The sequence below is a fragment of the Protopterus annectens genome, chromosome 10.part0, assembly GCF_019279795.1.
Source record: "Protopterus annectens isolate FY-2018-M chromosome 10.part0, PAN1.0, whole genome shotgun sequence".
In the NCBI taxonomy this organism is placed as follows: Eukaryota; Metazoa; Chordata; order Ceratodontiformes; family Protopteridae; genus Protopterus; species Protopterus annectens.
This window is the reverse complement of record NC_056744.1, coordinates 1,706,271,066-1,706,285,020: the sequence shown is the minus strand read 5'-3', so window position 1 is coordinate 1,706,285,020 and position 13,955 is coordinate 1,706,271,066.

The window sequence follows — 13,955 nt, the reverse complement described above, 5'->3', positions numbered from 1 at the left end:
ATTCCAGCCCTTACTTCCTGCACTTTTCTTCTTTACCCTAGCAGTTTGGACATTAGTTCCACTTCCAGCCCTTGCTTCCTGTGCTTTTATTCTTTACCCTAAAATTTATGACATTAGTTCCACATTCCAGCCCTTGCTTCCTGCGCTTTACTTCTTTACCCTAGCATTTCTGACATTAGGTCCACATTCCAGCCCTTACTTCCTGCACTTTTCTTCTTTACCCTAGCATTTTGGACATTAGTTCCACTTCCAGCCCTTGCTTCCTGCACTTTACTTCTTTACCCTAGCATTTTGGACATTAGGTCCACATTCCAGCCCTTGCTTCCTGCACTTTTCTTCTTTACCCTAGCATATTGAACATTAGTTCCACATTCCAGCCCTTGCTTCCTGCACTTTACTTCTTTACCCCAGCATTCTGGACATTAGTTCCACATTCCAGCCCTTACTTCCTGCACTTTTCTTCTTTACCCTATCATTTTGGGCATTAGTTCCACATTCCAGCCCTTGCTTCCTGTACTTTTCTTCATTACCCTATCATTTTGGACATTAGGTCCACATTCCAGCCCTTGCTTCCTGCACTTTACTTCTTTACCCTAGCATTTTGGACATTAGTTCCACTTCCAGCCCTTGCTTCCTGCACTTTTCTTCTTTACCCTAGCATTTTGGACATTAGGTCCACATTCCAGCCCTTACTTCCTGCACTTTTCTTCTTTACCCTATCATTTTGGACATTAGTTCCACATTCCAGTCTTTACTTCCTGCACTTTTCTTCTTTACCCTATCATTTTGGGCATTAGTTCCACATTCCAGCCCTTACTTCCAGCACTTTTCTTCTTTACCCTATCATTTTGGACATTAGGTCCACATTCCAGCCCTTGCTTCCTGCATTTTATTTCTTTACCCTAGCATTGTGGAAATTAGTTCCACTTCCAGCCCTTACTTCCTGCACTTTACTTCTTTATCCCAGCATTCTGGACATTAGTTCCACATTCCAGCCCTTACTTCCTGCACTTTTCTTCTTTACCCTATCATTTTGGGCATTAGTTCCACATTCCAGCCCTTGCTTCCTGTACTTTTCTTCATTACCCTATCATTTTGGACATTAGGTCCACATTCCAGCCCTTGCTTCCTGCACTTTACTTCTTTACCCTAGCATTTTGGACATTAGTTCCACTTCCAGCCCTTGCTTCCTGCACTTTTCTTCTTTACCCTAGCATTTTGGACATTAGGTCCACATTCCAGCCCTTACTTCCTGCACTTTTCTTCTTTACCCTATCATTTTGGACATTAGTTCCACATTCCAGTCTTTACTTCCTGCACTTTTCTTCTTTACCCTATCATTTTGGGCATTAGTTCCACATTCCAGCCCTTACTTCCAGCACTTTTCTTCTTTACCCTATCATTTTGGACATTAGGTCCACATTCCAGCCCTTGCTTCCTGCATTTTATTTCTTTACCCTAGCATTGTGGACATTAGTTCCACTTCCAGCCCTTACTTCCTGCACTTTTCTTCTTTACCCTAGCATTTTGGACATTAGTTCCACTTCCAGCCCTTACTTCCTGCACTTTTCTTCTTTACCCTAGCATTGTGGACATTAGTTCCCCTTCCAGCCCTTGCTTCCTGCACTTTTCTTCTTTACCCTATCATTCTGGGCATTAGTTCCACATTCCAGCCCTTACTTCCTGCACATTTCTTATTTACCCTAGCATTTTGGACATTAGGTCCACATTCCAGCCCTTACTTCCTGCTCTTTTCTTCTTTACCCTAGCATTTTGGACATTAGTTCCACTTCCAGCCCTTACTTCCTGCACTTTTCTTCTTTACCCTAGCATTTTGGACATTAGGTCCACATTCCAGCCCTTACTTCCTGCTCTTTTCTTCTTTACCCTAGCATTTTGGACATTAGTTCCACTTCCAGCCCTTACTTCCTGCACTTTTCTTCTTTACCCTAGCATTTTGGGTATTAATTCCACATTCCAGCCCTTACTTCCTGCACTTTTCTTCTTTACCCTATCATTTTGGGCATTAGTTCCACATTCCAGCCCTTACTTCCTGCACTTTTCTTCTTTACCCTAGCAGTTTGGACATTAGTTCCACATTCCAGCCCTTGCTTCCTGCACTTTACTTCTTTACCCTAGCATTTCTGACATTAGGTCCACATTCCAGCCCTTACTTCCTGCACTTTTCTTCTTTACCCTAGCATTTTGGACATTAGTTCCACTTCCAGCCCTTGCTTCCTGCACTTTACTTCTTTACCCTAGCATTTTGGACATTAGGTCCACATTCCAGCCCTTGCTTCCTGCACTTTACTTCTTTACCCCAGCATTCTGGGCATTAGTTCCACATTCCAGCCCTTACTTCCTGCACTTTTCTTCTTTACCCTATCATTTTGGGCATTAGTTCCACATTCCAGCCCTTGCTTCCTGTACTTTTCTTCATTACCCTATCATTTTAGACATTAGGTCCACATTCCAGCCCTTGCTTCCTGCACTTTACTTCTTTACCCTAGCATTTTGGACATTAGTTCCACTTCCAGCCCTTGCTTCCTGCACTTTTCTTCTTTACCCTAGCATTTTGGACATTAGGTCCACATTCCAGCCCTTACTTCCTGCACTTTTCTTCTTTACCCTATCATTTTGGACATTAGTTCCACATTCCAGTCTTTACTTCCTGCACTTTTCTTCTTTACCCTATCATTTTGGGCATTAGTTCCACATTCCAGCCCTTACTTCCAGCACTTTTCTTCTTTACCCTATCATTTTGGACATTAGGTCCACATTCCAGACCTTGCTTCCTGCATTTTATTTCTTTACCCTAGCATTGTGGACATTAGTTCCACTTCCAGCCCTTACTTCCTGCACTTTTCTTCTTTACCCTAGCATTTTGGACATTAGTTCCACTTCCAGCCCTTACTTCCTGCACTTTTCTTCTTTACCCTAGCATTGTGGACATTAGTTCCCCTTCCAGCCCTTGCTTCCTGCACTTTTCTTCTTTACCCTATCATTCTGGGCATTAGTTCCACATTCCAGCCCTTATTTCCTGCACATTTCTTATTTACCCTAGCATTTTGGACATTAGGTCCACATTCCAGCCCTTACTTCCTGCTCTTTTCTTCTTTACCCTAGCATTTTGGACATTAGTTCCACTTCCAGCCCTTACTTCCTGCACTTTTCTTCTTTACCCTAGCATTTTGGACATTAGGTCCACATTCCAGCCCTTACTTCCTGCTCTTTTCTTCTTTACCCTAGCATTTTGGACATTAGTTCCACTTCCAGCCCTTACTTCCTGCACTTTTCTTCTTTACCCTAGCATTTTGGGCATTAATTCCACATTCCAGCCCTTACTTCCTGCACTTTTCTTTTTTACTCTAGCATTTTGGGCATTAGTTCCACATTCCAGCCCTTACTTCCTGCACTTTTCTTCTTTACCCTATCATTTTGGGCATTAGTTCCACATTCCAGCCCTTGCTTCCTGTACTTTTCTTCATTACCCTATCATTTTGGACATTAGGTCCACATTCCAGCCCTTGCTTCCTGCACTTTACTTCTTTACCCTAGCATTTTGGACATTAGTTCCACTTCCAGCCCTTGCTTCCTGCACTTTTCTTCTTTACCCTAGCATTTTGGACATTAGGTCCACATTCCAGCCCTTACTTCCTGCACTTTTCTTCTTTACCCTATCATTTTGGACATTAGTTCCACATTCCAGTCTTTACTTCCTGCACTTTTCTTCTTTACCCTATCATTTTGGGCATTAGTTCCACATTCCAGCCCTTACTTCCTGCACTTTTCTTCTTTACCCTAGCATTTTGGATATTAGTTCCACTTCCAGCCCTTACTTCCTGCACTTTTCTTCTTTACCCTAGCATTTTGGACATTAGTTCCACTTCCAGTCCTTGCTTCCTGCACTTTTCTTCTTTACCCTAGCATTGTGGACATTAGTTCTACTTCCAGCCCTTGCTTCCTGCACTTTTCTTCTTTACCCTAGCATTTTGGACATTAGTTCCACTTCCAGCCCTTGCTTCCTGCTCTTTTCTTCTTTACCCTATCATTTTGGACATTAGTTCCACTTCCAGCCCTTGATTCCTGCACTTTACTTCTTTACCCTAGCATTTTGGACATTAGTTCCACTTCCAGCCATTACTTCCTGCAATTTTCTTCTTTACCCTAGCATTTTGGACATTAGTTCCACTTCCAGCCCTTACTTCCTGCAATTTTCTTCTTTACCCTAGCATTTTGGACATTAGTTCCACTTCCAGCCCTTGCTTCCTGCACTTTTCTTCTTTACCCTAGCATTGTGGACATTAGTTCCACTTCCAGCCCTTAGTTCCTGCACTTTTCTTCTTTACCCTAGCATTTTGGACATTAGTTCCACTTCCAGCCCTTGCTTCCTGCTCTTTTCTGCTTTACCCTAGCATTTTGGACATTAGTTCCACTTCCAGCCCTTGCTTCCTGCACTTTTCTTCTTTACCCTAGCATTTTGGACATTAGTTCCACATTCCAGCCCTTGCTTCCTGCACTTTACTTCTTTACCCTAGCATTTTGGACATTAGGTTCACATTCCAGCCCTTACTTCCTGCACTTTTCTTCTTTACCCTAGCATTTTGGACATTAGTTCCACATTCCAGCCCTTGCTTCCTGCACTTTACTTCTTTACCCGAGCATTCTGGGCATTAGTTCCACATTCCAGCCCTTGCTTACTGCACTTTTCTTCTTTACCCTATCATTTTGGGCATTAGTTCTACATTCCAGCCCTTACTTCCTGCACTTTTCTTCTTTACCCTATCATTTTGGGCATTAGTTCCACATTCCAGCCCTTACTTCCTGCACTTTTCTTCTTTACCCTATCAGTTTGGACATTAGTTCCACTTCCAGCCCTTGCTTCCTGCGCTTTTATTCTTTACCCTAAAATTTATGACATTAGTTCCACATTCCAGCCCTTGCTTCCTGCACTTTACTTCTTTACCCTAGCATTTCTGACATTAGTTCCACATTCCATCCCTTACTTCCTGCACTTTTCTTCTTTACCCTAGCATTTTGGACATTAGTTCCACTTCCAGCCCTTGCTTCCTGCACTTTACTTCTTTACCCTAGCATTTTGGACATTAGGTCCACATTCCAGCCCTTGCTTCCTGCACTTTTCTTCTTTACCCTAGCATATTGAACATTAGTTCCACATTCCAGCCCTTGCTTCCTGCACTTTACTTCTTTACCCCAGCATTCTGGACATTAGTTCCACATTCCAGCCCTTACTTCCTGCACTTTTCTTCTTTACCCTATCATTTTGGGCATTAGTTCCACATTCCAGCCCTTGCTTCCTGTACTTTTCTTCATTACCCTATCATTTTGGACATTAGGTCCACATTCCAGCCCTTGCTTCCTGCACTTTACTTCTTTACCCTAGCATTTTGGACATTAGTTCCACTTCCAGCCCTTGCTTCCTGCACTTTTCTTCTTTACCCTAGCATTTTGGACATTAGGTCCACATTCCAGCCCTTACTTCCTGCACTTTTCTTCTTTACCCTATCATTTTGGACATTAGTTCCACATTCCAGTCTTTACTTCCTGCACTTTTCTTCTTTACCCTATCATTTTGGGCATTAGTTCCACATTCCAGCCCTTACTTCCAGCACTTTTCTTCTTTACCCTATCATTTTGGACATTAGGTCCACATTCCAGCCCTTGCTTCCTGCATTTTATTTCTTTACCCTAGCATTGTGGACATTAGTTCCACTTCCAGCCCTTACTTCCTGCACTTTTCTTCTTTACCCTAGCATTTTGGACATTAGTTCCACTTCCAGCCCTTACTTCCTGCACTTTTCTTCTTTACCCTAGCATTGTGGACATTAGTTCCCCTTCCAGCCCTTGCTTCCTGCACTTTTCTTCTTTACCCTATCATTCTGGGCATTAGTTCCACATTCCAGCCCTTATTTCCTGCACATTTCTTATTTACCCTAGCATTTTGGACATTAGGTCCACATTCCAGCCCTTACTTCCTGCTCTTTTCTTCTTTACCCTAGCATTTTGGACATTAGTTCCACTTCCAGCCCTTACTTCCTGCACTTTTCTTCTTTACCCTAGCATTTTGGACATTAGGTCCACATTCCAGCCCTTACTTCCTGCTCTTTTCTTCTTTACCCTAGCATTTTGGACATTAGTTCCACTTCCAGCCCTTACTTCCTGCACTTTTCTTCTTTACCCTAGCATTTTGGGCATTAATTCCACATTCCAGCCCTTACTTCCTGCACTTTTCTTCTTTACCCTATCATTTTGGGCATTAGTTCCACATTCCAGCCCTTACTTCCTGCACTTTTCTTCTTTACCCTAGCAGTTTGGACATTAGTTCCACATTCCAGCCCTTGCTTCCTGCACTTTACTTCTTTACCCTAGCATTTCTGACATTAGGTCCACATTCCAGCCCTTACTTCCTGCACTTTTCTTCTTTACCCTAGCATTTTGGACATTAGTTCCACTTCCAGCCCTTGCTTCCTGCACTTTACGTCTTTACCCTAGCATTTTGGACATTAGGTCCACATTCCAGCCCTTGCTTCCTGCACTTTTCTTCTTTACCCTAGCATATTGAACATTAGTTCCACATTCCAGCCCTTGCTTCCTGCACTTTACTTCTTTACCCCAGCATTCTGGGCATTAGTTCCACATTCCAGCCTTTACTTCCTGCACTTTTCTTCTTTACCCTATCATTTTGGGCATTAGTTCCACATTCCAGCCCTTGCTTCCTGTACTTTTCTTCATTACCCTATCATTTTGGACATTAGGTCCACATTCCAGCCCTTGCTTCCTGCACTTTACTTCTTTACCCTAGCATTTTGGACATTAGTTCCACTTCCAGCCCTTGCTTCCTGCACTTTTCTTCTTTACCCTAGCATTTTGGACATTAGGTCCACATTCCAGCCCTTACTTCCTGCACTTTTCTTCTTTACCCTATCATTTTGGACATTAGTTCCACATTCCAGTCTTTACTTCCTGCACTTTTCTTCTTTACCCTATCATTTTGGGCATTAGTTCCACATTCCAGCCCTTACTTCCAGCACTTTTCTTCTTTACCCTATCATTTTGGACATTAGGTCCACATTCCAGCCCTTGCTTCCTGCATTTTATTTCTTTACCCTAGCATTGTGGACATTAGTTCCACTTCCAGCCCTTACTTCCTGCACTTTTCTTCTTTACCCTAGCATTTTGGACATTAGTTCCACTTCCAGCCCTTACTTCCTGCACTTTTCTTCTTTACCCTAGCATTGTGGACATTAGTTCCCCTTCCAGCCCTTGCTTCCTGCACTTTTCTTCTTTACCCTATCATTCTGGGCATTAGTTCCACATTCCAGCCCTTATTTCCTGCACATTTCTTATTTACCCTAGCATTTTGGACATTAGGTCCACATTCCAGCCCTTACTTCCTGCTCTTTTCTTCTTTACCCTAGCATTTTGGACATTAGTTCCACTTCCAGCCCTTACTTCCTGCACTTTTCTTCTTTACCCTAGCATTTTGGACATTAGGTCCACATTCCAGCCCTTACTTCCTGCTCTTTTCTTCTTTACCCTAGCATTTTGGACATTAGTTCCACTTCCAGCCCTTACTTCCTGCACTTTTCTTCTTTACCCTAGCATTTTGGGCATTAATTCCACATTCCAGCCCTTACTTCCTGCACTTTTCTTTTTTACTCTAGCATTTTGGGCATTAGTTCCACATTCCAGCCCTTTCTTGCTGCTCTTTTCTTCTTGAACCTGTTATCAGTTTGCCATCCATTCCCTATTGCAATATTACTAGCTTAGCATTTTTTTAATGTAACATGGGCAACTTATTCCTCAAGGGCAACAGGCACTTTATTTGTAGATGAAACAATGAAATATAAAGTTGTTTGGTAGCAGCAACCTCTTCATTAGTTACAGATCTCTTTAATGTGGAGTTTAGATGACTTTTACTTCTGCAGAGATTGTGCATATTTACTGATACTGGTGGATTCTAGAAGTTTGAGTAGACTTTTATGATTCTCTGTCTCATATCACCTATTTAAAGGCGATCTCTGCTTGACTTACAAAGCCATGTCTGACCCAGCTCTGTTAGAAATGCTACATCTAAAGAAATCCCAATCTCTCCACACTACACGCTCCAGAGACCTCAACCTCATTACCACAATCAGCAGAACAAGCTAGAGGGACAAGTTCATAACCCAGAGACTGCCCATGCTATGGAATAGACTTCCCCGTACATGTCAAGTGGAGTGCCTCACTGGCCCTCTTCAAGATAAATCTTGATGAGTGGATGGGAAATAGAAAAATCACCCCAGGGATCACTCCAGTGGATCTACTCTACAGAGGCACTGGGAACTAAGGTCGGGTGGCATGATGCCAGGGTAATCCTATGGGCTAGGCTTGCAAAGGCTCCAGGGCCATTAGCTTGGTACACACCTAGGAACCTATGAATTGGGCAGTTTTGTCATTATTGGTTCAGGCATTTGTTTCATTGCTTTCTAGAAAAATGTTCAAAATAATATATTTAAAATGTGCCCTAACAAGTGTGTTATATTATACAAGGAATATAATTTAATACAGTCAGGAAGGTGTATCAAAGAACACATGTATGTTTCTTGTGCAAGGGGCCTATGATTTGAAAACAGCCCAAAGGTAATCTTTATCCACTACTGGCCAGATGCATTTTCTTTGAATGTGGGTTTCAATACTGTTTCAATGAATGTGAGTTTCAAAGGCAGAGAAGTTTTAATGCTAAGCCTATTTTCATTGTGAGACTGTATTTCTTTGTTTAGCAAATGTCTATTAGTGTTTGTGATATAAAATGTAAAGTAAAAGTTTTAAATGAAATCCAAATAATCATAGTAGAAGTAAAGTAGTATGCACATTTACAGTGTTTATGGTAAATGGGGCTTAATAGCCAAGTAATGGGATATTGGAATGGCTGCAGGGGGACTCTGAGGCCATATTTTGGTTGTCTGTTCTTCAGTTTGCATTTGAAAGTTGGTATCCCACAATTCCACTGGATTGGGTGGGGTTACACAATTGTGTATGCAAATTTTATGTTAATCAGCTTACAGATTTGTACCTATTTTTTGTGGGACTTTGTCCAGATTTTTGATGTTTCCAGGTTGAGAGGTATGCCATATAGCAGAATTTTACTTACAGAGACATAACAGACAGTATACCTTCAGTCATACATTTGAACCTTCAAAACATAGAAAGAGTGTCTTATCCCTCATACATATAATTCATATCAGCTCCCTGCTGTGCATAGTTACTGTTATTTATAATTATGTATAAATTGTTATAAGTGATATTTAATATAATGTGAAATAGAACAACAGTAAAAATGTCTGGAATTTTCTGAATTAGAACTCAGGACCATGTGGATAGCAGCCCTATACTTACACCTGTTGCCACAGGAATATTGAAATAATACTTGGATATTTTTCTGTTCATTACTTTAAGCTGAAATGCCATAACAGTAAAAAATATATTGCACTACCTGTACTAGAACCCAGGACCATCTGCATTACTACCCTACACTTACACCTGCTGTCACAGAAATAGTTAAATAAGAGTTGGATATTTCCCTATTCATTATTAACTTCTGTGTGTTAACCACCGCACAACACTGCTTACCATATTTGCATGATGACAAAAATCAAAATTTGTCAGACACACAGTTGATACAATGTATCCATTCTGAAATTATTGACTGACTGCTTCATCTCTGTAGGTGGTCAATGGCTGCAGGTACTGGGAAAGCTTGCCAACCACCATGCATTGTCGCTTAGTGGAGGTGCACAGTGGAAAGCAAAGACTGCAATAATGTATCCTTTTTGACATTTATAATGCCTATACCCTGTCTGCAGGTGTTATGTCTGCTTCCTGTGTGGGACAATAGTCCAGGTTTGTGTTCTGCTAAGCATTGTGCAAATGAGACAAACAAAGCTAAACTTGTTTTAACCTTGTGAGCAGTGTCTATTAGATTTCATCCCCATACATGTCAAACAGAGCACCTCACTGGACCTCTTCAAGAGAAATCTTGATGAGTGGATGGGAAATAGAAAATTCCCACTGGGAATCACCTCCAGTGGCTCTACTCGACAGAGGCACTGGGAAATAGAGTCAGGGGCACAATGCCAGGGTAATCCTATGGGCTAGGCTGGTAAAGGCTCCAAGGCCATTAGCCTAGTACACACCTATGAACCTATAAAAGACAAAGGTGGTACTTGAACCATGATCTACAGATAGTATATACTGTGTGGATCAATGCATTTAGTAGATGTACTACTCACACAGATGATTCACAGGTGTAGTTGATGCATTGATTATCAAAGAAGTGCATTATATGACCTTTCCTGTATTTCTTCATTTCCCCTGTTTGAGCAAAGCCATGCACTGTGCAAATACTGAAATTTAAAAAAAGGAAAATTATGAGAAAAGAAATCTATTAAATAAACAACACTGCAGAATTTATGTTGATACAAGTGAAATATTCTTACACAGGTCTGGATTTGAACTTTCACGCCAATGAACCTTCAAAACAAAATAAGGCTGTCTTATCCCTTTTTGCCACAGAAACAACTTTGCAGCAGAGAATGAAAATCCTTGTGCATACAAGCAACTGCAACATCATCCACAGTTTTAACAAAACATATGGCAGTTGTACACTTTTGAGTTATTTGTACATGGATTAATTTCTGATGTAGTGCACTGAGTAATCACGCAACCATTTATGACTATTGCTTATAAAAATGCAGCTCTGTCATATCTCTCTTTGTTTTTGCTCATTCTTCTCTTATATGACCAGAAATCTGAGAGATGCAGTCTGTAAGGCATTCTGTATCACTGTCCTTCAAATGCATGATGATATTAAATGACAATAATATACAGTTGTCAAGAAATGCAGGGAACATTGGATGTTACTGAACAGAAAGTGTGAAATGTGTGCTGCTTATTTATATTTAAAACCTTGATACAATTAATTCTATGCTTTGTAAGTATAACCTGGCTGGCACACTTACTGGTGTAAGGAATTCTGAATTGCTGTTGTGTTTTCCTTCTCCCTGCCAGTAATCATTCACAGTTTCAATCATTTAGCAACAAACAGTGAGGAAGTGCCTGCTCTATTTTTACATCTGATACATGGAGCCAAGAATTTGAAAATCAGCAATTCTAATGAGTTCACACCTCATTTGCATCTTCACCATTCTGACAGCCCTGAATTTACACTATGAAAAGGGAACCATGTAGCTAGGGAACCTGAAGGTGAGGAGACTTTTTTTATGTGGATAACACAGAAGAAGATTGCTATTACTTTGGATTTATCTGAACTGAAGACTACTTTTCTTGATAAGGTATGATTGCATTTTTCAGTTATATACTGGGTATGCTTACATGTCACTTGAAAAATATTTACATACCTACATATGTGCATATATATATATATATGTATATATATATATATATATATATATATATATATATATATATATATATATACACCATATTTCCCCGAAAGTAAAACCGGGTCTTATACTCTTTCCCCCGCCAAAATACGCATTAGGGATTATTATCAGGGGATGCCTTATTTACCCACACCATCCAACAATCTACCTTTATTCATTTATTCATGTACAAAAATTGACATTTATTCATATTCACAAATTGACATTTATTTCATACTTTTCTGTTATTGGACCACAGTTCTAATGTGCTAAAACAGTTGTGTGAGAATTCTACATAAACAGTGCACCAAACATTTCAACTTCAGAATATCTGCACCTTGGCTTTCACAGTTATTCAAATACAGTCATGTCATCTTCTTCTGGAACATTGTCATAAGTGTCCAACCCCTGAATTTCTTGTGACTCCATTTCCTGTAGAACCATTAGCCCCAATCAGTCATGCCTAGCAATAGAGCTCTCCTTAAATGAACACTGCTTGTCCAAGTAGCCTGCTTGTAGTGCATTAGCAACACATCTGTCAGTGATTTTATCCCATGACTTTTTCACCCAAGTCATGACCTCTTGCAGGCTAGGCTTCACAAAGTTTCCATGCTGATTTCTTTCCATTCTATTTTCAATGTAGTCATTGATTTCCATGTACAAATGGTCCTTGAATGGCTTGTTTATTGCAATATCAAGAGTCTGTAGATAGGCAGTCATTCCTGATGGAATCATTATTTCATCTATTCTTCTCTCTGCAAGGAATTTGTTCATTTTTTTTTGCACTGTGAGTGCTGGCTGAATCCCAGACTAGCAGACCTCTTTTGCCACCTCGCAAAACAAGTGGCAGCATTACATCGCCCCACTTCCTTATAGCTGCTTGTGTGCACCAGGCTTTTTAGGTTTCTAGAATGTAAATGCCTGAAACACGTTCAATCTTATTTTTCTTGCCCTTACTAATGATTAGAGGTGGGATTTTCTTTCCATCTAGATGAATTGCCAAAATACAGTTAACACGTTCACTCTCATGACCAGTGGAGGGAATGTAGATTGACGAGGCACCCCTCTGATCAATTGTTGTTTGAGATCCTTGGCCCATAAACACTGCAGTTTCATCCATAGCAATCATGTTGGAGAGTTGGTATTTAGAAAAGTCAATGCCATCAACAAAGGACTTGAACACAAGTGCACGTTTAATAACTTCAGTATCTTCCAGCTTGAACAGTGTTGTTGATCTTCTTAGAGACAGTTCATATCGGTGAAGAAAGCCATCCAGCCAATGTTGTGATGGTTTGAATTCTTCTGGGGATATTTCTAACTGTGGTGCCATTGCAAGGGCAAAAGCTTGGATATCAGCCCTGCACACAACCAAAGCCTTTGCACACCTGTTAGCAATCCACTCACAGATGATGTCTTCCAGCTCAGAAAATAATGGTTGCCAACCTGATCCACACTGGCACGTCTTAGCATTTCCCTCGTTGGCCTGTTGACTGAGGTTATCATATGCTGCACACCGTTTTCGGAACATTCGGAGGTCTAACTTCTTCGCTTTGCAGAAAACCGTCAGACTCTTTCCCCGGGAGTCCGCCATGATTTCTTTATTGTACGCAATGGAATAGCTCTTTCTTTTTGCATTCAACTTGTCTGAGGGGGGGGGGGGTAATTTGAAGACTTACGAGACCGGAGTGGCAACACAAAATGACACTGTTTACAAAGAGAAGGCACACCCACAACCATGCAGTATCACGTGCGCTTGCTCTCTGCACGTTGTCTGTACGTTGATCAATCAAAATACGCCTGCCAGTGTTTATGGGCCAAGGATCTCAACCGTCACATATGAGTGATGGTTAGGGTTACAGTAAGAATTGTGGAGGATTCCCAAGCAAAGAATCTTATGACTTTCTGCAAAGAGAAGTTGGGTGTCCGAATGGTCCAAAAATGGTGAGCAGAGTACGATAACCTCAGTCTACGGGTGTCAATAATATTATTTTATCATTCAACATGTCCGTCGTGTGTTGTTGACAAGCTTAACTGGGGCTTATTTTTGGGGTAGGGTTTATATCATGACCACCCTGGAAAACCATGCTAGGCCTTATTCTCTGGTTGGGTCTTATTTACAAAGAAATACGGTATGTAACCCAGGAAAAGAGCTCTCCTGCCTGGGTAGAAATGGAAACCATGAGGGGGTCCCTCCCGATGGAAGTCCTTAAGGGAGAGAGAGGTGGAAAACGGCTGGACTAGGAGAGCTGCTGCCTGGGTGAGGGGGTCCAGACCGCAGCCACCTCCAGGATGGAAGTCCGGAAGGGGGACAGAGGTGGAAAGGGGCCAGGCAGTGAGCGCTACCTCCTGTTTGGGAGGGTCCGGATCGTACCACCCCAGTGGAATGGAAGCCGGCAAGGGAGCATCTAGTGGAAGGCTGCAAGGCTAGGAGTGCTCCTGCCAGGCAGGGGGAAGGTGTCCGATGTCGCCCGGTACCCGTCGGCGTTCCCAAAATGTCGCAGAGTCCCCAAA